The 24,442-nt window shown below is 45.4% G+C and overlaps 2 protein-coding genes across 4 annotated transcripts in view; one reads left to right on the top strand and one right to left on the bottom strand.

The window, feature by feature from the left end:
- ACSBG2 (acyl-CoA synthetase bubblegum family member 2) overlaps nucleotides 1-16,156 on the bottom strand; it is a 95,327-nt gene extending 79,171 nt beyond the window's left edge. Inside the window, exon 1 of the mRNA XM_055238250.2 lies at nucleotides 16,136-16,156. The gene's annotated coding sequence lies outside the window, so the exon portion shown is untranslated. The remainder of the gene's footprint in view (nucleotides 1-16,135) is intronic.
- The window catches only part of RFX2 (regulatory factor X2), a 119,172-nt gene continuing 110,799 nt past the window's right edge, over nucleotides 16,070-24,442 (top strand). For all 3 annotated transcript variants that reach the window (XM_055238249.2, XM_055238246.2, XM_055238248.2), the window contains exon 1: nucleotides 16,070-16,210. The gene's annotated coding sequence lies outside the window, so the exon portion shown is untranslated. The remainder of the gene's footprint in view (nucleotides 16,211-24,442) is intronic.

Here is a 24,442-nt window from a genome sequence, read left to right as displayed (position 1 = left end):
ACAGGCATGCAGCACTACACCTGGATAATTTTTTTTTTTTTTTTTTTTTTTAGTAGACAGGGGGTTTCGTCATCTTGGCCAGGATGGTCACAAACCAACTCTCTTACATCTCTTTCCCAGATTATTATCAGATTTTATGTTTGGTAAATTTTAACACCCTTCATATAAGTGCAGAATTGCATTCTTTTTTCTTTACATTTCCCTGATGGAAGAGTTTCTTTGCTATTTCTGCCCACCCAGCCTTAAGAGATTTGGGCAATCAAAGAATTGAAAGCAGGGTCTTCAAGAGATACTTGTACATTCATGTTTATAGCAACATGATTCACAATGGTCAAGAGGTGGAAACAGCCCAAGTGCCCACCCATGGATGAATGGATGGATAAAGACAATGTGATCCATCCATATGGTAGAATATTACCCAGCCTTAGAAAGGAAGCAAATTCTTACACATGCTACAATATGTATGAAGTTGAAGACATTATGCTAAGTAGAAGAAGCCAATCACAAAAGGACTAATATATGAGGTCCCTAGAGTAATTAAATCCATTGAAACAGAAAGTAGAATGCCAGGTGCTAGGGGGTTGTGGGGGGATGGGGACTGAGTTTTTCATGGGGACAGAGTTTTAGTTTGGGAAGAGGAGAAGGTTCTGGAAATGATGGTGGTGATGGTTGCACAACCATGGGAATGTGCTTAATGCCACTGAACTGAGTACTTACACATGGTTGCAGTGGTAAATTTTATGTTTGGTATATTTTACAATTTTTAAAAATGTTAATAAAGGCTGGGTGCAGTGACTCACGCCTGTAATCCCAGCACTTTGGGAGGCTGAGACAGGTGGATCATGAGGTCAGGAGTTCAAGACCATCCTGGCTAACATGGTGAAACCCCATCTCTACTAAAAATAACAACAACAACAACAAAAATTAGCCAGGTGTGGTGGCGGGCGCCTGTAGTCCCAGCTTCTCTGGAGGCCGAGGCAGGAGAATCACTGGAACCCGGGAGGCAGAGGTTGCAGTGAGCTGAGATCGTGCCACTGCACTCCAGACTGGGCTACAGAGTGAGAATCCATCTCAAAAAAAAAAAAAAAAAAAAAGGAAAAATTAGCCGGGCGTGGTGACGTGCACCTGTAGTCCCAGCTATTCAGGAGGCTGAGGCAGGAGAATCACTTGAACCCAGGAAGCAGAGGTTGCAGTGAACCGAGATCATGCCTCTGCACTCCAGAGTGAGCAACAGAGTGAGACTCTGTCTTAAAACAAAATGAAAAATAAAAAATAAAATGTTAATAAAGATTTGGGCAAGAGATTTGCACCTGCCAGCTTGGCATTTCACCATCCATTTCTTCTACTGTAATTTACTGAAGAGCAACAGTGAGTCAAGCATGATGATTCTAGACTAGGGTCTCTCCCTCTCAGCACCATTGGCATTTTGGGCTGGATCATTCTCCAGGGTGGGACTGTCCTGGGCACTGGAGGGTGCTGAAAAGCATTCCTGGCCTCCATCCACTCGATGCCAAGAACAACTTCTAGTCATGATAACCACAAATGCCCCAGACATTGCCAGTGTCCCCTGAGGGACAGATTCAATCCCAGTGAGAACCACTGAGTTAGGGGGTTCCAATGACCCCCAAGAGACTCTGCATCCCATAATCATCTGCCCGCCTAAGGTCCCAGGAGGCTGAACACATTTAAATCCACACCCTGAGTGGGGAGGGAGAGGGGAGGTGGATCCCAGGAGCTGGGGGTCCCCTTGGTTTCTACCATCTGCCCTGTTGGGAGTTTATTCTGGTGTCTAGTGTGTGAGTGAGGGACCTAACTCAATTTTCCCCTCATTAATGCAGTTTTTTTTTTTTTTTTTTTTGAGATAGAGTCTCACTCTGTCACCCAGGCTGGAGTGCAGTGGCGCGATCTCGGCTCACTGCAAGCTCCACCTCCCGGGTTTACGCCGTTCTCCTGCCTCAGCCTCCTGAGTAGCTGGGACTACAGTTGCCTGCCACCACACCCGGTTAATTTTTTTTTTTTTTGTATTTTTAGTGGAGACGGGGTTTCACCGTGTTAGCCAGGATGGTCTCGATCTCCTGACCTTGTGATCCACCCGTCTCGGCCTCCCAAAGTGCTGGCATTACAGGCATGAGCCACCACGCCTGGCCCATTAATGCGGTTTCTTAGCCTCAGGACTGTTGACTTTGGGCCATATCATTCTCTGGGGTGGGGCCGTCCTGGGCACTACCGGGTGCTGAGCAGCATCCCTGGCCTCCACCTACTCCATGCCAGGAACACCCCCAGCCCTGAGAACCCAAAATGTTCCCAGACATTTCCAAATGGCCCCTGGGGAGCAGAATCGCCCTTGGTTGAGAACCTTTGCTCTAGATCATGGGGAGATAGAGAAGTAAGACAGAAAGAAAAAGGTCCCCACTCTAATGGAATTTACATAGACTGGAGATTCAGGGTAAAGGCAATTCACAGAAAAGCAAATGAAGTGGGTTGCAAGACTGAAATTCCAACCAGAGAGCAGAGACACAGTGGTCGTGGAATTCCCCAGTGAGGTGGCAGCCTGCTGGGCAGGTTTTTACTCATTTATTTTTCATTTTAATTTATTTTATTTTTACTTATTTATTTATTTTTTGAGATGCAGTCTCACTCTGTCGCCAGGGCTGGAGGGCAGTGGTGCGATCTTGGCTCACCGCAACCTCCACCTCCTGGGTTCAAGCGATTCTCCTGCCTCAGCCTCAGCTAAGATTACAGGCACCTGCCACCACGACGAGCTATTTTTTTTATTTTTAGTAGAGACAGGGTTTCACCATGTTGGCCAGGGTGGTGTCAAACTCCTGACCTCATGATTTGCCCCCATTGGCCTCCCAAAGTGCTAGGATTACAGGTGTGAGCCACCGCAGCCAGCCAAAATTATTAATGACTTTTGAGCAAGGCACCCTGCATCTTCAGTTTGCACTGAGCCCCACAAATTCTATAACTGATTCTGGTTTGTTTCCAAGGCACCCCATGAAAGAGTCAGCTTTAAACCTTGGCCAGGATCAAAGGAAGAGAAACTGGCTTACAAGAGTACCAGTTAAAGAAGACTCCCCTGCTCAGAGCAAGACTCTGTCTCAAAAAAAAAAAAGAAGAAGAAGAAGAAGACTCCCGTGCTTCTCTGCTTCCCCTTCCTCCTTCACACTGGCCACTCTTTGCCCCGATGGGTCAGAAACAGCAGCCTCCTGGAGGAGAGGAGCTGACCCCAACCCCAGCCCCTTCTCAAAGCCAGAACTGCCACCGGTTCTAGATGGGAGATGCTCGTATAGGTGAGGACCCAAAATGCCACCCCTGGAACTGACAACTGTAAACACGCAACACAGTAGCTGCACCACATGAAGCTGCTGTTCCTGCATCTGTTTCCAGACGCCCACAAACTAAAGGCTAGACATCAAAATCACGATAAAGAAAAGTCCCCATAATCTCTGTGGCTCTGCTTTTCCAGCAGCAAAAGCTGAGGCAGCAAGAAAGATGAGCTCCCCCTAGCGTGCAGCAGTGTCAAATGCAAGCAATGATGGGAACTTAACTGGCAACCTAGCTGTAAGGGAGTCTGGAAAATGCAGTTTTTCGATGTCTCAACTTTGCAAGACCAGAAGGCATACGTGAAAAATGTTGGAAGAGACGTTAGATACTAATCCCACTTGTTCACCCCAGGCTAACAGAGGTAGAATGCAGTTTGGTATTCTGCCTCCAATGACCTTAGACAGTCCCTTCTTCCAGGGACTAAGCAAGAAGACAAAATGTGTAATAGTGTTGAACATCAATGAAAGTAGGTCTTTGGCTGGTGGGATGCTGCTAAACTTCTGAAAGCTTCCTTTTTATTTTTCTTTTTTCTTTTTTTTTCTTTCTTTCTTTTTTTTTTTTTTTTTTTTTTTGAGATGGAGTCTCACTCTGCCACTCAGGCTGGAGTGCAGTGATGAGATCTTGGCTCACTGCAATCTCCACCTCCCTGGTTCAACCAATTCTCCTGCCTCAGCCTCCCAAGTAACTGGGACTACAGGTGTGCACCACCACGTTTGGCTATTTTTTGTATTTTTCATAGGGATGGGGTTTCACCATGTTGGCCAGGCTTGTCTTGAACCACTGACCTCAAGTGATCTGCCCACTTCGGTGTCCCAAAGTGCTGTGATTATGGGCTTGAGCCAACATGCCTGTCCTGAAAGCTTCCTTTTAATGGTAATTGGGTTTTCTTAAAAGGTCACAGGATAGGGTCCCCACCTTGTTCTGCCCCTCTATTGGAGACAATTGTCACTTAACCAGCCTAAACCTACTGCTACGTAAAATTAGTTCTGCTGTAATATGATATATGTGTTACTAAAAATCACTGGCCTGGGCAAAATTGTGCAATTATGGTGAAAGTGAGGTTAGGATGACAAATACTCAAAAACTTTGTCAGTGAGTGACACATTAAAACACAAAACAAAGGACTGGGCATGGTGGCTAATGTATGTAATCCCAGCACTTTGGGAGGCCAAAGTGGGGGGGATCATGAGGTCAGGAGTTTGAGACCAGCCTGGCCAACATGGTGAAACCCCATCTCTACTACAAATACAAAAATTAGCTGGGCATGGTGGCACACACCTGTAATCCCAGCTACTTGGGAGACTGAGGCAGGATAATTGCTTGAACCCAGGAGGCAGAGGTTGCAGTGAGCTGCGATCATGCCACTGCACTCTAGCCTGGGTGACAGAGCAAGACTCCGTCTGGGGGAAAAAAAAAGAAAAAAAAAAGAAAAAGGACCTAATAAATATAATATGGTAGCAGGGTTTTTAAAATAACAATGTTATGGAGATGTAATTCACATTCTATGAATTCATTCTTTTTTTTTTTTTTTTTTTATTGAGACGGAGTCTCATTGTCCCCCAGGCTGGAGTGCAGTGGCGCTATCTCGGCTCACTGCAAGCTCTGCCTCCCAGGTTCACGCCATTCTCCTGCCTCAGCCTCCCGAGTAGCTGGGACTACAGGCGCCTGCCACTGCGCCCAGCTAATTTTTTGTATTTTTAGTAGAGATGGGGTTTCACCGTGGTCTCGATCTCCTGACCTCGTGATCCACCCGCCTCGGCCTCCCAAAGTGCTGGGATTACAGGCGTGAGCCACTGTGCCCGGCTGAATTCATTCTTTTAAAGTATATAATTCAGTGGTTTTTAGTATGTTCATAGAATTGTACAACCATGACTACTACCAATTTTAGCACATTTTTATCCTTCCCACAATGAAACCCCATATACTTTAGCAGTCACTCCCCATCACCTTCTTCCCCTAGCCCCGGCAACCTTTTTTTTTTCTTTGAGATTAAGTCTCACTCTGTCACTCACGTAGGAGTGCAGTGGCACAATCACAGCTCACTGCAGACTTAGCTCCTGGGCTCAAGCCATCTTCCTGCCCCAGCCTCCCAAGTAGCCAAGACCACAGGCACATGCCACCATGCCCAGCTAATTTTCTTTCTTTAGGGCTGGGCACAGTGGCTCATGCCTGTAATCCTAGCACCTTAGGAGGTTGAGGCAGGTGGATCAGCTGAGGTCAAGAGTTCAAGACCAGCATGACCAGCATGGTGAAACCCTGTCTCTACTAAAAATACAAAATTAACCAGGCATGGTGGTGTACACCTGTAATCCCAGCTGTTCAGGAGGCTGAGGCATGAGAATCGCTTGAACCTGGGAGGTAGAGGTTGCAGTGAGCTGAGGTTGCACCACTGCACTCCAGTTTTGGTGACAAAGTGAGACTCTGTCTCCAAAACACACACACACACACACACACAATTCTTTTCTTTTTTTTTTTTTTTTTTTTTTTTTTTTTTTTTGTAGAGATGGCCTCTCTCTATGTTGCCCAGGCTCCTGGCAACCATTAATCTACATTCTGTGTCTATGGATTTAACTATTCTGGATATTTCAAACAAATGGAGTCATACAATATGTTACCCTTTGTTACAGGCATCTTTTATTTAGTGTAATATATTGAAGGTTAATCCATGTTGTATCAATATTTCATTCCAACTTATTGCCAAATAACATTCCATTGTATAGATTTACCATATTTTATTTATTCATTCATTCATTGATAGACATTTTTATTGCTTCTACTTTTTGGCTATTCTGAACAATGCCACTATGAACATTTGTGTATAAGTTTTGGTGTGGATGTAGGTTTTCATTTCTCTTGGATATTTACCTAGGAGAAGAATTGTTGGCTCATAAGCAATTCCATTTTGACTTTTTGAAGAGCTACCAGACTGTTTCCCGAAGTGGCTGTACCATTTCATACTCCACTAGCAGTGTATGAGGATTTCAGTTTCTCTACATCTTCACCAATACTTGCTATTATCTGTCTTTTTTATTATAGCCATCCTAGTGGGTGTGAAGTGGTATCTCACGGAAGTTTTGGGTTTTATTTCCCTGATGATTTTCAGCATCTTTTCATGTGCCTATTGACCATTTGTATATCTTCTTTGAAGAAATGTGTATTTAAATTTGTGCCCATTTCTAATTGGATTAGGTGTCTTTTGTTGTTGAGCTGTAAGAGCTCTTTATATATTACAGATACAAATCCCTTATCAGATATATGGCTTCCAAATATTTTTTCCCATTTTGTGGGTTGTCTTCTCACTTTCTTTATGGTGTCATATCAACCACAAAAGTTTTGAATTTTGATACTGTCCAATTTATCTATTGTTTTCTTTCTTTGCTTGTGCTTTAGGTATCATATTTAAGAAACCATTGCCAAACCAAAGTAATGAAGATTTACTCCTGCATTTTCTTCTAAGAGTTTTAGTTCTTACATTTAGGTCTCTGACCTATTTTAGCTTTTGTGTATGGTGTGAGGTAGGGGTCTAATTTCATTCCTTTGCATGTGGATATCCAGTTATCCCAGCACAATTTGTTGAAGAGACTACTCTTCCTCATTGAGTAATCTTGATGCTCCTGTCAAAATCAATTGACCAGGTCAGGCACAGTGACTCAGTGATGGGAGGACCATTCGAGACCATGAGTTTGAGACCAGCCTGGGCAACATAGTGAGGCCCTGTTTCTACAAAAAATAAAAACATTAGCTGGTCATGGTGGCGCATGCCTGCAGACCCAGGTACTTGGGTGGCTGAGGTGGGAGGATTGCTTGAGCCCAGGAATTTAAGGTTGCAGTGAGCTATGATTGTGCCATTGCACTCCAGCCTAGGCAATAGAGTGAGATCCTTTTTTATATAAAAAAAATCCTTTTCAGATTGTTAATTGCTAGAGCATAGAAATACAATTGTTGGCTGGGCGCAGTGGCTCATGCCTGTAATCCCAGCACTTTGGGAGGCTGAGGCGGGCAGATCACAAGGTCAGGAGATCGAGACCATCCTGGCTAACACGGTGAAACCCCATATCTACTAAAAATATAAAAAATTAGCTAGGCGTGGTGGCAGGCACCTGTAGTCTCAGCTACTCAGGAGGCTGAGGCAGGAGAATGGCGTGAACCTGGGAGGCGGAGGTTGCAGTGAGCTGAGGTCGTGCCACTGCACTACAGCCTGGGTGACAGAGCGAGACTCTATCTTAAAAAAAAAAAAAAAAGAAATACAATTTTTTGTTGTTGTTGCTGCTGTTGTTTGCTTGTTTGTTTCTTCTTCTTCTCCTTCTTTCTTCTTCTTCTTTCTTTTAAAATAAAACAGCAGGCAGCTCCACAAGAGGCCAGCCCTCCTCACTTCCCCAGTACCAGCACAACATGTGCACCTCAGCCTCCATGGCCCAGAGGAGCCCAACCCAGCCCACCTGACCCTGGTCTGCAGTGCTAGGCACCAGGTTCTAATTGTCTTCATATATTGATATTGTACTCTACAACCTTGCTGAACTTGTTTCTTAATTATAATAGCGATTTAGTAGGTTCCTTAGATTTTCTGTACACAAGATCATATCATCTACAAATAGAAGTAGTTTTACTTCTTCCTTTCCAAACCAGTAGCCTTCTATTTCTTTTCCTTGCATAGTTGCCCTGGCTAGCTCCATCAGTATAATGCTGAATAGAAGTGGTAGAGTGGACATCCTTGTATTGTTCCTGACCTAAAGGGTAAAGTATTCAGTTTTTTGTGTTTTTTTTGCCAGTAAGTACTCTAATATTAACAGTGGGATTTTCATAGATGCCCTCTATCAGGTTGAAAAAGTTCTAGCTCTAGTTTGTTGTGTTTTTATCATGAGTGTTGGATTTTGTCAAATGCTTTTTCTGCATATATTGAGATGATCATATCGTTTTTGTCCTTTATTCTACTAATATGACTTTTAAAATGTTGACCCAACCACCTTTGCATTCTTGGGATAAATTTGACTTAATCATAGTGTATAATTCTTTTTTTCCTTTTTTTTTTTTTTGAGATGGAGTCTCGCTCTGTCGCCCAGGCTGGAGTGCAGTGGTGCGATCTCAGCTCACTGCAAACTCCACCTCCCGGGTTCACACCATTCTCCTGCCTCAGCCTCCTGAGTAGCTGGGACTACCGGCCCCCACCACCACGCCCGGCTAATTTTTTTTTTTTTTGTATTTTTTAGTAGAGACGGGGTTTCACTGTGTTCGCCAGGATGGTCTTGGTCTCCTGACCTCATGATCTGCCCACCTAGGCCTCCCAACATGCTGGGATTACAGGCATGAGCCACTACGCCTGGTGGTGTATAATTCTTTTTATATGTTTCTGGATTTGGGATTGAGGATTTTTGCATTTATAATCATAGGACAGATTGGTGTGTAGTTTTATTTTTTATTATAATGTCTTTGAGTGGTTTCGTTATCCAGATAATACCAGATTCATAAAATAGTAGTGTTCCCTCCTTTTCTATTTTAAGACAACAGATGCTCCTCAACTTATGATGGGGTTATAGCTTGATAAACCCATTGTAAGTTAAAAAATACTGTAAGTCGCCCAGGCGTGGTGGCTCACGCCTGTAATCCCAACACTTTGGGAGGCCTAGGTGGGAAGATCATGAGGTCAGGAGATCAAGACCATCCTGGCCAACATGGTGAAACCCTGTCTCTACTAAAAATACAAAAATTACCCAGGCATGGTGGTGGGTGCCTGTAATCCCAGCTACTTGGGAGGCTGAGGCAGAAAAATTGCTAGAACCCAGGAGTCGGAGGTTGCAGTGAGCCGAGATCACGCCACTGCACTCCAGCCTGGTGACGGGGGAGACTCTGTCTCAAAAAAAAAGAAATTTTATATATATATATATATATATATATATATATATATATATATATATATATAAAGTTGAACCATCATAAGCTGGGGACTATCCAGTTTGTGAGGGATTGATGCTAATCCTTCTTTAAATATTTGGAAGAATTAACTAGTATAATCATATGGTCCTGAGCTTTTTTTGGAAAGTTTCTTTTGGATTACTACTCAATTTCTTTACTTGTTATAGGTCTATTCAGATTTTCTATTTTTCATTGAGTCAGTTTTGGTAGTTTGTGACTTTCTAGGAATCTGTCCATTTCATTTAGATTATTTTTGGGTTACTAGGTTTCATTTAGTTGATCTAATTTGTTCGCCTACAATCATTCATAGCATTGCTCCATCATTCTTTTCATTTCTGTAAAATTGGTAGTGATGCTTCCTCTTTCATTCCTGATTTTAGCAATTTGAGTCTTCTCTCTTTTTTTCTTGGTTAGCCTAGTTAATTAAAATTTTGTTGATCTTTTCAAAAAACCACCTTGTGGTTTTGTTGATTCTCCCGATTTTTATTTCTCTATTTTGTTTGTTCCTACCCATATGTTTATTATTTCTATCCTTCTGCTAGCTTTGGGTTTAGTTTACTCTTCTTTTCTCAGTTTCTTAAGGTGGAAGGCTATTGATTTGAGATCCTTCTTCTTTAGTAACATAGGTGTCTAGCAGTTATATATTTCCCTCTGCATTAGCTGCCTCCACAAATCTTGGTAGGTTATATTCATCTCAATGTGTTTTTCTTTTCTTTTTTGAAATGGAGTCTGTTGCCCAGCTAGAGTGCAAAATGGCATGATCTTGGCTAATTGCAACCTCTGCTTCCCAGGTTCAAGTGATTCTCCTGCCTCAGCCTCCTGAGTAGCTGGGATTACAGGCTCATGCCACCACACCCAGCTAATTTTTGTATTTTTAGTAGAGACAGGGTTTCACCATGTTGGCCAGGTTGGTCTCAAACTCCTGACCTCAGGTGATCCATCTGCCTCAGCCTCCCAAATTGCTGGGATTAAAGGTGTGAGCCACTGTGCCTGGCCCTTAATGTATTTTCTAATTTCCCTCATGATTTCTTCTTTGAGATTGAAGAGTTTTACACGTTTTAGTTGGTTAAGAAATATATAAATACTATAGTAAATATGCCACATTGCCATGAAAAAGGCCTGAAGTTTGCTTGAGGAAGTTGCTATTGAAGGATTGCAGCTTGTGAGTTATTGTGAAAAGGTAGAAAAGTCATCTGTAATCAGATGGAAAGTTGTAATGCTAGGTGTAGATAAATGTGGCTCATAATTCACAGGAAGCTGAGGTGGCTGGTAGATATTTCAGATGTGTGCTTATGCATATTTTGTGCAGTCCTACACTATTTGGTCCAGACAGGTGCAGTTTTCTACTTACCTAGTGTTTCTTGCAGGCAAAATTGTGCATAAGGAAGGCAAAATCCACATTATGCTCAAATTGTTTCCTATTATATCCACCACTTTGGGACTAACTCACATTTCAAAGACAAGCATTCTAGCAGAATGGAGCATACAAACCAGCTACAAGGCACCTCCTGTCGCACCCTAAAACATTATCCCTCACTCCCCACATCTCGTCCACTAGAGTGTTCTTCCAAACGTACCCTCAGTCCACCCACTCATGTCTGCCTCCACTACCAGGTCCCTAAACCAAGCCACCATACTTTCCCACCCAGGAGAACTGGGACAGACTCCTAGGATCTCTCTCTGTCCCTTTTGTCTCCTACAATTTATTCCCCATGAGGTGGCTCAACTGAGCTTTCATTTTTATTTTTATTTTCATTTGTATTTTTTGAGATGGTGTCTCTCTCTGTTGCCCAGTCTGGGGTGCAGTGGTGCGATCTCGGCTCACTGCAACCTCTACCTCCCCGGTTCAAGCTACTCTCCTGCCTCAGTCTCCAGAGTAGCTGGGATTACAGGTGCCTGCCATCATGCCCAGCTCATTTTTGGATTTTTAATAGAGACCAGGTTTCACCATGTTGGCCAGGCTGACCTCGAGTAATCCACCCCCCTAGGCCTCCCAAAGTGCTGGGATTACAGGCATGAGCCACTGTGCCTGGCCTCAACTGAGCTTTTAAAATTATAGTTTAGGCTATGCATGGTGGCTCATCCTTGAAGCCCCAGTACTCTGGGATGCCAAGGAAGGAGGATCACTTGACGTTAGGAGTTCAAGACCCTGTCTCTACACACACACACACACACAAAAGTCTTGTATTTAGCCAGCCTTGGTGGCACATGCCTATGGTCCTAGCTACTTGGGTGGCTGAGGTGGGAGAATCCCTTGAACCCAAGAGTCTGAGGGTGCTGTGAGCTATGATCGTGTCACTTCACTCCACCCTGGGCGATAGAGTAAGAGTCTTTCTTTTTTTTTTCAAGACAGAGTCTCACTCTGTCGTCCAGGCTGGAGTGCAGTGGAAAGATCTCGGCTCACTGCAAGCTCCGCCGCCCAGGTTCAGGCCATTCTCCTGCCTCAGCCTCCCGAGTAGCTGGGAATACAGGCGCCCACCACCATGCCCTGCTAATTTTTTGTATTTTTAGTAGAGATGGGGTTTCACCGTGTTAGCCAGGATGGTCTCGATCTCCTGACCTCATGATCCACCCACCTCGGCCTCCCAAAGTGCTAGGATTACAGGCGTGAGCCACCGCACCTGTCAAGAGTCTCTTAAAAAAATAATTAATTGACAAAATAAAATAAAATCACAGATCGGATTACATTCCACCCACTCCCCCCCCACCTGTCCCTGCACACCCCCCTGCTTAAAACCCTCCATGGGGGCGGGGCGAGGTGGCTCACGCCTGTAATCCCAGCACTTTGGGAGGCCGAGGGGGCCAAATCACTTGAAGTCAAGAGTTTGAGACCAGGCTGACCAACGTAGTGAGACCCCATGTCTACTAAAAATACAAAAATTAGCTGGGCATGGTGGCATGCACCTGTAATCCCAGCTACTCGGGAGGCTGAGGCAAGAGAATCGCTTGAATCCAGGAGGCTGAGGTTGCAGTGAGCTGAGATTGTGCCACTGCACTCCAGCCTGGGTGACAGGCTCCATTGTAAAAAAAAAAAAAAAATTAAAAAAAGAAAATGCTTTGGAATTAGATATAGGTGGTGGTTGCACAACATAGTGAATGTACTAAATGCCACTGAACTGTTTCCTTTTAAAATGGCTCATTTTATGGTATGTAAATGTCACCTTAATTTAAAAAAAAATGTGCCACACAAAAGCAGTACTGTAAGTTGCCACTTGTTGGCTTGTCTTTGGCTACTCAGTGCTTGTCTTTTGAGATAACTTGGGCCACAGTTTCCACCTCTGGCCAGGGCTGGGAGCGGGAAGAGGTCTAGCTTAGCTAAACGGGTTGACCAGGACAGGCAGTCACCTTACTCCCCGAGGCTACAACTTGAGATCGCACCACTGCACTCCAGCCTGGGCCTGGGCGATAGAGCGAGACTCTATCTCAAAAACAAACAACAATAAAAACAACAACAACAACAACAACAACAACAAAAGACACCCTCCATTGGTTTCCCAGTTTGATCATGACTTCTTCCCTATGGCCTCCAATAAAATGACTGCCATCATGTCATCCCCTGACTCACTCGCCCCACCCACTCACACTGCTCTTCCCCTTTCACTGGGCTCCAGCTATGCCCAAGGACCTGCTTTCTGTTTCTTCCACATCAGCTTTCACCCCAGGGATTTCGAATTCCAAACTGTTTTCCTTTGTTCCTCGTTACTCCAACGTTGCCTCAAATGTCAGCTCCTTAGAGAGACCCAGGGTGACCAACTCTTCCCGCTTTGGGGATTTCCTGGTTTTCACTGAAATTCCCATATCCTGGGAAACCCCTCAGTCTTGGGCCAAGCAGGATTGTTGGATATCCCAGGGAGATCATCTCCGGCTGCTCTATCTCAGACAAGCCCCACTCACCCACTTCTCCCACCAAGCCAGTGCTGTATCACTTTTCCTATGGGCATGGGAATTTTATCTATTTTATTTACACATCTGTCCCTAGCACCTAGCAAATAGTAGGCTCTATCTATCTATCTATCTATCTATCTATCTATCTATCTATCATCTATCTATCATCATCTATCTATCTATCTATCTATCATCATATACACTATATATATATATTAGAGACAGGTTCTTGCTCTGTCTACCAAGCTGGAGTTCAGTGGCACAGTCATAGCTCACCACAGCCTAGAACTCCTGGGCTCAAGCGATCCTCCCACCTCAGCCTCCTGAGCTGCTGGGACTATAGGTGTGCACCACTGCACCTGGCTAATTTATTTTACTTTATTTTTATAGAGATAAGGTCTCACTATGTTGCCCAGGCTGGTCTTGAACCCCTGGCCTCAAACGATCCTCCTGCTGAGTCACTGCACTTGGACCTCAATAAATATTTTTGACTAAATTAATAGTTGAATGAAAGGGACTGATTACTGTAGACCGCTTAAGCTTAAGATTCTGTCACATAGCCGGGCGCAGTGGCTCCTGCCTGTAATCCCAGGACTTCGGGAGGCTGAGGCGGGTGGATCACTTGAGATCAGGAGTTTGAGACCAGCCTGGCCAACATGGTAAAACCCTGTCTCGGCTAAAAATACAAAAATTAGCCGGGCGTGGTGGCAGGCGCCTGTAATGCCAGCTACTCGGGAGACTGAAACAGGAGAATCGCTTGAACTCGGGAGGTGGAGGTTGCAGTGAGCCGAGATCATGCCACTGCACTCCAGCCTGGGCGACAGAGACTCTGTCTCAAGAAAAAAAAAATTAGAAGATGATGAAATCAATTTAGCAAATCACCGTCCACATTTTAATTAAAATGAAACAACAGGAAATATCAGAGTGCGTTAAAGTATCATTTCACGGTACTTTAGTTACAGTATCATTTGTTTTAGTTATAGATATGTTTGTGTGGACTGAGCCCCTAGGTAAAATGTATTTCCTGCTGTATGCTGTGGTAAAAAATGTTTGAAAACCACCCATCTAGTGATCAAGAGCATGGACTTTAGCACTGGACTACTAGGGTTCCGATTCCTCACAAGCTGTTTGACACTGGGCAAATTCACTCATTCTTTCTGGGCTTCAGCTTCCTGATCTGAAAAATGGGGATAGGCTGGGCATGGTGGCTCATGCCTGTAATCCCAGCACTTTGAGAGTTCAAGGCGGGCGGATCACTTGAGGTCAGGAGTTCCAGGCCAGCATGGCTGGCCAACATGGTGAAACCCCGTCTCTACTAAAAATACAAAAATTAGCTGAGCGTGGTGGTGGGCGCCTGTAGTCCCAGCTACTCGGGAGGCTGAGGCAGGAGAATCACTTGAGCCCGGGAGACGGAGGCTGCAGTGAGCCAGATCACACCACTGCACTCCAGTCTGGGTGACAGAGCAAGACTCTGTCTCAAAAAAAGAAAAACAAGACAAATAAAAACGGGGATAATGCCTAGCATCTTTCTAAAGATGCGACTGTAAGATTTAATGAGTTTGCATATTTAAAAAATGCTTAGATCACTTTCTGGCACATAACAATTTAATCAGTGTTCACTAATATCATTTCTTTTTGAATGAATGAGTGGGGCTGAAGCTTAATCTCCTGCCTTTTCTCAGTACAAGTTGTTTTCTCCTATTCTTCCAGCCCCTTGTCTCAAGTAACTGTGTTTACCTCTTTATTCTGTTTGCTGTCAGTGTTCCCTCACGAGAATAAAAGCTCTATGAGGATCTGTCTGTCTCTGTCCTACTCATAGCTGAATCTACCAGCTTGAGAGGAGGGTTGGTGAGTTTGGCAAACATTTTCTGTAAAGGACCGTATAGTAAATATCTTAGGCTTTGCGTGGGACATGCCGTCTTTGCGCAACTACTCCACTACTCCCCTGTAGTGTCAAAGCAGCCTTCCGAGCCGTTCAAGGAAATGGGCGTGGCTATGTTCCAATAAAGCTTTATTTACAAACCCAAGCAGGCACAATTTGACCCGCAGGCCACAGTTTGCCAATCTTTAAACTAGTTCAAAATACTGGACCCAATACAATAAAAGAGAGCCTCCTATTAGGTTCACACCCCACAAAAGCTCCTTTTGATAGTTTCTTTTTTTTTTTTTTTGAGACGGAGTCTCGCTCTGTCTCCCAGGCTGGAGTGCAGTGGTGCGATCTCGGCTCACTGCAAGCTCCGCCTCCCTGGTTCACGCCATTCTCCTGCCTCAGCCTCCCGAGTAGCTGGGACTACAGGCGCCCGCCACCACGCCGGGCTAATTTTTTGTATTTTTAGAAGAGCCAGGACGGTCTCGATCTCCTGACCTCATGATCTACCCGCCTCGGCCTCCCAAAGTGCTAGGACTACAGGCATGAGCCACCGCGCCCGGCCGATAGTTTCTCTTAACCATGTAAAAATATATATTTATTTAAATTTTTAGCTGGGGGTCCGTGAAAAACAGGCCGCGAGCCAGAGTTTGCTGACCCCTGATCAGATTGTCCACACATGTCCCACACTCCTCCTGTGGGGTAAACGAAGTCCCTTGGGTCCCCTAAAACTAGACTTTCCCAAAACGCGCCACCAACCCCCGGCCCCGCGCGCGCCACCGGTTCGCCAACCCTCTGAGCCGCGCGCGCCTCCCGCCAAGACCCGCCCCTCTTCGCGGCCATTGGCCGAGTCTCGCACTCTTTTTCACCGGGGAACGCCTTCTCCTTCCGACAGACTCTGCAGACAGCCAATGGGACGCCGCAGGATCTCGCGCCCCGCCCTCTTCGGGCCCACTGGAGGCGGGCGTGGGCGGGCCGTTAGGAAGGTGGGGCGCGGAGCCTGGTAACCGTTGCCGGTAACAACGCCCCGCCCCGTCGGGCGGGCGGGCTGCGCGAGGCTGGCTGGCGGCGGGAGCCGGAGGAGGAGCGGCCGCCGCCGCCACCGCCGCCGCCATAGAGACTGTAGCCGTGGAGACTGTTACTTACCAACGGGGACCAACACGCAGCAGCCGCTGCCGCCGCCGCGGGAGCCGCTGCCCGAACTCCCGGCCCGAACTCCAGGTGACCGATGCGACCGCCCCGGGCCCAGGCCGGCGGGGGAGTGTTGGGGGCGGCGGGGACCCTGCTCGGGGGGCCGGGGGGCGGCAGCACGTCCTCGCCGCTCACCCCAAACGTCCGGGTGGTGCGCCCGCGGGACCCGCCTCCGCCACCCCGTCCCGCGCGCGCGGCGGAGTTTGGGGGGACCCTGGCGACGTCCTCACTTTCCTTATTGACTGAACGCGGGGGAGGTGCGGTGCCGTCGCCTCACTTTTTACAAAACTTCCTTAGGTTGGGGCGTCCGGGGCCCCTTTCTCACGCTTACCTTCAAACTCGCTGAGTTGGGGTCGCCCCGGGAACGTCTCTCAAACTCCTCAAACTCCCTGATTGGGGGCGCTTGGGGACCCTCTTCTCACTTTAACCCCCTAGATCTCTGAGTTGGGGGCACCCGAGGACCCCTCTTTTACTCATACCCTCGAATTCTCTGAATTGGGGGTGCTTGGGGACCCTATCCTCACTTTTACTCCCCAGATCTCTGAGTTGGGGACACCCGGGGACCCCTCTTTTACTCATACTCTCAAACTCACTGAATTGGGGCCACTTGGGGCCCTCTTCTTACTTTACTCCCCAAACCTGCGAAATTGGGGTGACCCCAGAGCCCTTCTGTCACTCTTAGTCGCAAACTTCTTGCATCGGGGGACCTCGAAGACTCCCTTCTCATTTTTGCCCCAAATTCCTAGATTTGACTTGTCCCGGGGACCCCCTTTTTAGTGGACTCCCAGACATACTGAATTTGGGGGCACCCCTGGAACCTTTTTCTCATTCCTTAACTAAAAGCTGGTGCGTCTGCCCTGGGGAGAACCCCTCTTGCCCTTCTCACCTTTTCATCCCAAGCTCCCCGAGCGAGCTTCCCCAGGAACCATTTCTCACCTTTTCGCCCCAAATCCTCGCGTTCAGGGCGCCTCGGACACCCCCTCCCCTTCTCCGTGTGACCCCATATTCCTGAATTTGGGGGTTCGTGCGTCCGCCAATCTTTCCACGTGCCCCCAAGAAGCCCCTCCGCACGTCCGCAGCTCTCCTCTTAGGACTGATCTGGAAGGGAGAAAAGTTTCACCAACGCGAGTGAAACTTTTTTTTTTTTTCAATTTATTTATTTTGTTAAAGAACCTAAACTGCTCAGGGCATTTTCTCCGAGGCTGTGCGAGTGCGTGTGTGTGTTTGTGGATTTAAACTCCACCCCCCCCACCCCCCAGCGCTCTCGCGGGCGCACACACACACACACACACACTCATTCACTCACACCCCAAATGCTCATTTCTTTCTCTTTCCTCCCTCCGAGAAGCCACCGCGCTCCCTCGCTACCAGCCTCCGGCTCGGTTCCTTTTGGTTTTCCTCGCTGCCCCGCTGGGAAAGTTGGGTTTCCCGATCCTAGTGGCTATTTCAAGGGCCCCCGAGGGCCCCAAGCGCCCGGGCCATTCTGGCGGCTGCCGGTGTGGTTCATCTTCCTATTTTAACCTCCTGGTTGTGCAGCAAGAATGGGGAAGGGAGAGGGCAGGAGGGAGCTCGAGACCCAGGGCTGGCTGCCTGACCCCCGCCCCCCCCAGGCTTCATTCCTACTTTGGGGCGTTCTCCCTGCAATTATTTTCCTGCTTTGTACCATAAATGACCAGCGCAGGCTTCGATGAGTTCTTTTCCCTCTCTGTCAGCTTCATCTCTGCAGATCCAAGGTATCAAACCTTGTACAAGCTTCATTCTCTGTTTCAACTAAGAGTTCCCCAACAAAGTAACAGTAATAATAAGAATGACACAAAACAACAGAGTTTTTAAAAAAATTTTTGCCTGTACATATTGTTGACATGTATTTTATCTTTTTAAGTCATGCCCTGAAACATTGTTTGCTTATGGAAAGATCCTTACCTACCGTCCTTCTGGATAAGGAGGAGGGGGGCATCTGTGCTTTCTCCTGCTCTAGTTTAAAGACTTGAACTGACTCTAAAATAACCTTAGAAACGGCAACTCACCTACTCTGCCCAGAGAAGTAAGAGTTTATGGTAACCTCCCCTAGGAAAAGAATTTAAGTTCTTGAATTACCAGGGCTTCTTCATCAACAGGCATGGTACGGAAGGCAACTTACAATGTATGATGGGAAAGATCACTGTCCTGTGATTCTGTGACAGTTCAACGGACTTGGGTTGGGAACGAGTTCTGAAATAGTTTGCTCCTGCAGGAAAAGCAATACTGAAATATTTTAGTTTTTTAAGTTCTTTCTTATAAACCACTGAATCTGAGAAGAGAGAGACAGTTATTACCTCAGTAACAGGACAAGATCTTTGAAATCACTTGCTCTTTGCTTTCTGCACAAAGGGCACGCATTACCTTAATGTATGTGTGACGTATATTTAAATATAACAATATAATATAATGTGTATGTGATGTATATTTAAATGTAAATACTCATCTTTTAACATTGTTTATCATTGAAGTACTCTTAAGGATGGTTCTGTCCACCAGAAATGCAGGTGCTGGGGAATTGTTTATCTGGGTCTTATTCCTTAGATCTAATTGTTTAGTTTTACATTAGCATTATAATTAATAAAAATATTAAATTGGCTTAACTTTAATATTATAATTGAGTCAAAATTTTAAATGCACCTGTGGATTTTTTTTTTTTTTTTTTTTTTGAGACAGGGTCTTACTCTGTCACCCAGACTGGAGTGTAGTGGCAAGATCTCAGCTCACCACAACATCCACCTCCCAGACTCAAGGGATTCACTTGTCTCAGCCTCCCAAATAGCTGGGATTACAGGCGCAAGCCCCCACACCCGGCTATTTTTTGTATTTTTAGTAGGGATGGGGTTTCACTATGTTGGCCAGGCTAGTCTCAAACTCCTGACCTCAAATGATCCAAGCGCCTTGGCCTCCCAAAGTGCTGGGATTACAGGCGTGAGCCACCGCGCCTGGCCCCTGCACCTGTGGATTTTTTTGTTTGTTTGTTTGTTTGTTTGTTTGAGACAGAGTCTTGCTCTGTCTCCCAGGCTGGAGTGCAGTGGCACCATCTCAGCTCACTGCAAGCTCCACCCCCGGGGTTCACGCCATTCTCCTGCCTCAGCCTCCCGAGTGGCTGGGACTACAGGCACCTGCCACCACGCCCGGCTAATTTTTTGTATTTTTAGTAGAGACAGGGTTTCACTGTGTTAGCCGGGATGGTCTCGATCTTCTGACCTTGTGATCCGCCCACCTTGGCCTCCCAAAGTGCTGGGATTACAGGCGTGAGTCACTGCGCCTGGCCAGCACCTGCGGATTTTTATAGTAGCTAGTGATTGTTTTGCTCATAAAATTCTGGGGCCAGAAGGAACCACATCTTATAATATATATTTGTTTCTAAAGTTGACATCTATTTATTAAATATTTAAATATTTTTAAAATATATATTGAATTATTAAAACATGCATATATAATATATACTTATATATTTAAATATTTATATATTAAAATATAATAAAATTTAAATATATAAATATAATAAAATTTAAATATATATTTGAATATAATAAAATTTAAATATATATTTGAATATAATAAAATTTAAATATTTATATATTTAAATATAATAAAATTTAAATATTTATATATTTAAATATAATAAAATTTAAATATTTATATATTTAAATATAATAAAATTTAAATATTTATATATTTTAAATATAAAACAAATATTTTTAAATATTTACAAACATTTAAACAGTATACCCCCATACATACCCACTTACTTGTAAAATACGAAACTTTTGAAAAACCAAGGGAAGTTCTCATCTTGCTTGTCGGGACACTCACTAAACTACAGGGGAGGAGAATGCGAGTCTGTGGGCCTGTCTCTGAAACTACGGGTCCAGGGCATTCCCACTAAACACAGCCGTATTTCTGGACTGAACTATATGAATATTCACCCGAAGTGGGGAAGAGAAGGACCATAAGTAATGTCATGTCAATTCAGGCCAGCTTTTGTCATCAAGTGAATCTGTGCCAAATTTACAGAAAAAACTTCCAGTTTTCAGAGTTTCCTGGATTTCAGTATTGTTGTGAGGGGTTGTGGGCTTATGTATTTTTTAAAAAGATGTTTTGACTCCGTCTCTAGAATTTAAATGGCGATTAGCTCCTCTGCTGGTCATGTTCTCATGTTCTCTCATGTAGACATATGCCTGGCGTAGTGAAAGGTCTTATTTTGTTGGATGGATGGATGGATGGATGGATGGATGGATGGATGGATGGATGAATGGATGGATGGGTAGGCCGATGGAATATACACGGGAATTAGAGAGAAAACTGAAAACCACCTACCTGCTTCTTGGAAACTCTAAGATCAACAAAGGGATTCTCATAGGAAAAAAAAATAGAGGGGAAGACCCAGAATGAAGTGGGTGAAAGGGATAAAGGTAGGTGAAGGAGGAGTGGCAAAAGTTCCAGAGAGAGGTCCTAACAGGTCTACAGGGAACTGGAACCTGGGAAGCTCTGGACTGGCTTAGGATTCTAAGCTCTTCTCTGCCGGAAACATCTATCCAGCTGCCTGCTGGGTACATCCAGGTGGATTCTGACAGGCACCTTAAACTTAAGGTGGCCAAGCTGAGCCTGTCACAGTCCCCCCAGATCTATTCCTTCCAAAGCACCCCCCAAACTCATTAGTAAATATCAACTCACTTCTCCCCATTACTCAGGCCAAACCTCGGGATTGTCCTTGACTCCTCTCTCCCAAGCCATCAGCAAATCCTGTTGACTCCACCTTCAGTAGTTACCCAGAACCTGACCATGCCTCGCCACCTCCACTGCCAGCCCCTCTGGTCCAAGCCACCAGCATCTAGCCCAGATGATTCCACCACTGGTGCTCGGCAGTCTCTCCTCAGCCCAGCAGCCAGATGGGGCCTGTTGACCCTGGGAGAGGCGGCGTCATGTTAAGTTCTACTTCATATCCCTCAGCTCGAATCCTTCCGATGGCTCCCATCTCACCTGGAGCAAAAGCCAAAGTCACCCCTAACTCCACTCCCCACCAAGCCTAATACCTCTCTGACCTCATCGCCAACCTAGATGCCTTCCCCTCACTGCACTTCCACCCTGCTGGCCTCCGGAAGCTCCTTCCAGCTCTGCCTGGAAAGCTCTTTGCCCAGGTATTTGGAGGGCTGGCTCCCCGACTTTCTTCAGGCCTTTTCTCAAATGTCACCAGGCCACTCACTTGAGAATGGGTGCTCTCAGCCTCCTTCCCTGCTTTCTCTGTCTCCTTAGCATTTATTCCTATCTATTCCTATCTAACACACCATAAGTTATACGTATTTATTTTATTATCACTGTCCTCTTGTTAGAATATCAGCTCAGTAAGGGCAGGAACTTCTGTTTTATTAACTTTTATTTTATTTTATTTTATTTTTTGAGACGGAGTCTCACTCTGTCACCAGGCTAGAGTGTAGTGGTGCAATCTCAGCTCACTGCAACCTCCGACACCCGGGTTCAAGCGATTCTTCTGCCTCAGCCTCCTGAGTAGCTGGGATTACAGGCACGTGCCACAATGCTCAGCTAATTGTTGTATTTTTAGTAGAGACAGGGTTTCACCATGCTGGCCAAGATGGTCCCGATCTCCTGACCTCGTGATCTGCCCACCTCGGCCTCCCAAAGTGCTGAGATTATAGGCATGAGCTGTTTTATTAACTTCTATATCCCCAGGGCTGAGAAGAATTTTGGTGCTGAGTAGGCAATTGAGAAATATTTGTGAAATGAATAAACAAATGGTTTCCTTGACACTTATGGGGAAAGCATATGTAGAAATGAAGAGTTGAGAGCTGCATTGGGTGTGGTGGCTCACACCTGCAATCCCAGCTACCTGGGAGGCTAGGGCAGGAGGATCGCTTGAGCCCAGGAGCTTGAGACCAGCCTGGGCAACAGAGCGAGACCCTGCCCTTAAAAAAAAATTTTTTTTTTTGAGACAGAGTCTCGCTCTGTTGTCCAGGCTGGAGTGCAGTGGCACGATCTCAGCTCACTGCAAGCTCTGCCTCCCAGGCTCAGGCCATTCTCCTGCCTCAGCCTCCCGAGTAACTGGGACTACAGGCGTCTGCCACCACACCCGGCTAATTTTTTGTATTTTTAGTAGAGACAGGGTTTAATGGTGTTAGCCAGGATGGTCTCGATCTTCTGACCTCATGATCCGCCCACCTCAGCCTCCCAAAGTGCTGGGATTACAAGCGTGAACCACCGCACCCGGCCAAAAAAAAATTTTTTTTAATTAAGAATTGTTCATAGGCACCTTAAGCTCATATTGCCATCTCTGAGTCAGTAGAGCTTAAATTGGATGAATCTGGATGAATGGGTGCAGGGGAAAGAGGAAAGGAAAAGTTGTAGGTCATAGTGCTGGGTGTTGTAGACCAGGGCTTTGGGGCACAGCAGAGAAGACAGTTAAATTGTGGCGCCACCGTTTATTAGCTTAGTGGCTCTGGGGCAAGGTTTGACATCTGTGAAATCGATAATAATAGCTGGTGTGGTTGCTATATTAGAAATAATTTCTATAAGCTATTTAGCACAGGGGCTGGCATCTAATAGGTGCTCAGAAAAAAGTAACTGTTGTTATTACTATCATTAGGATGAAGCAAATAAGTAGTAAGTGGCCTAGGATGATCAGTTTTTTATTGTGGTTTCCTGACCAGTGCCAAATGCTAAGGAGGCATTTAGTAAATACATCTTGCTTGACTGAGTGGTCGGGCCTCATGCTGTCTGTTTTAGGGTAGGAAATTCCCTTAAATTAACCTAGAAACTCATGGGTACTAATATGTCCCTCTGCAAACATAAGTGCTTTGTAAGAACAAAAACAACACGAAAAGTTGTTGGAGTCCTACATCTTGGTTGTGGCATGGGTCCCTCTGAAATGACTCCCCAGACATCACATTTATGATGAGTTTTGGGGAGTGGCCAGCTCTACAGATGAGAACATTTTAAAACTGGCTTCGCTTCTCTGTTATCACTGGCTCTTGGATGCCAACACAGTCGGAGTCTGGAAATGAGCCACTTGGAGCCGGGGACTGGCCTGGTCTTCGTGCCAGGACTTGAGTTGGGCCCTTAGGAGCAGACAGCCTGGCCTTGCTGCACCTCAGTTGTTTTTTCCTGAAAGTGCATTCCTGTTTTATGATACATAGGTCTTGCGTGTTTGAAAACCCTGTTGTATGCCCTGGCAATTCCTTATTCTTATTTTTAATGTTTGTGAATTCCATGACTTTCTAAAAAATACAGTTGACTTGCCACTGCCTGTAGATGATACATAAAGCAGATAGATTTTAAATGCTGTCAGTCCATTTGCACCTGCTACAGTCCATGTTTCAAAGTGGAGAAAAAGCTGAAAAGCCATTAAAAATATGTAGAACTTACATGTAATGGTCCGATATAGTGATTATTTGTCATTTAGTACATAATGAAGCCCAGATGTGCTATATATGGTAAGCCTATTTCTACTAAGATCTCTGCAGTTATTTTGGACATGTGTGCATGTGTTTGTATATGTCTGAGACTGGGGGGGTGGGTAATTCATAATAAGAAACTTCTTTTTTTTTAAAAAAAAGAGATGAAGTCTTGCTCTCTTGTCCAGGCTGGAGTGCAGCCTCAAACTCCTGGGCTCAAGCAATCCTCCTGCCTCAGCCTCTCAAGTAGCTGAGATTATAGATGTGAGCCACTGTGCCTGGCCATAAGAGGCTTCTTATATTTGAACTTGGCTGAAAAATTGAACAGTAGAGACAAAAAAGCAATGCTGTGTGATGCGGACTGGGCTCCTGGCGTCCAGCAGTTTTTAAGGAGGTGACAGTTGAGCTGAGACTGAAATGAGGAGAGGGAACCAGCACTGTGGGGTTCAGAAGGAAAAGCCTTCCAGGTAGGGGAGAGCAGGTGCTAAGGTCCTGCAGTTGTGTGGCTGATGCCTGGCGAGCAAAGCAAAGAAGAGGCAGGGGCAACCTGCAGGGCCTCGGAGGCCATGGGCAAAGTTTGGATGCTATTCTAAGTATAAACTGGATCATTGGTAGAGTTCACATCAGCCTGTACCTGTCAGATCGAAGGTGTCCAGTCATTTACCGGAAGACCTGCTTTTCAGACTCCTGACATTTGTTCATCATTCATTTATACAATCTTCATTCATTATCCTTCATTCATTTATTCGTTACCTTCTTTGAGTAAAGTGCTATCCTATCCAGTTACAAAGACCAAAGACCAACAAGGAAAAGGAGTCAGTATCAAGTA

This window comes from Symphalangus syndactylus, chromosome 13 (genome assembly GCF_028878055.3).
Source record: "Symphalangus syndactylus isolate Jambi chromosome 13, NHGRI_mSymSyn1-v2.1_pri, whole genome shotgun sequence".
NCBI classification, from domain to species: domain Eukaryota; kingdom Metazoa; phylum Chordata; class Mammalia; order Primates; family Hylobatidae; genus Symphalangus; species Symphalangus syndactylus.
The sequence above is the reverse complement of the archived record's forward strand: the minus strand, read 5'-3'. Positions and strand labels throughout refer to the sequence as shown.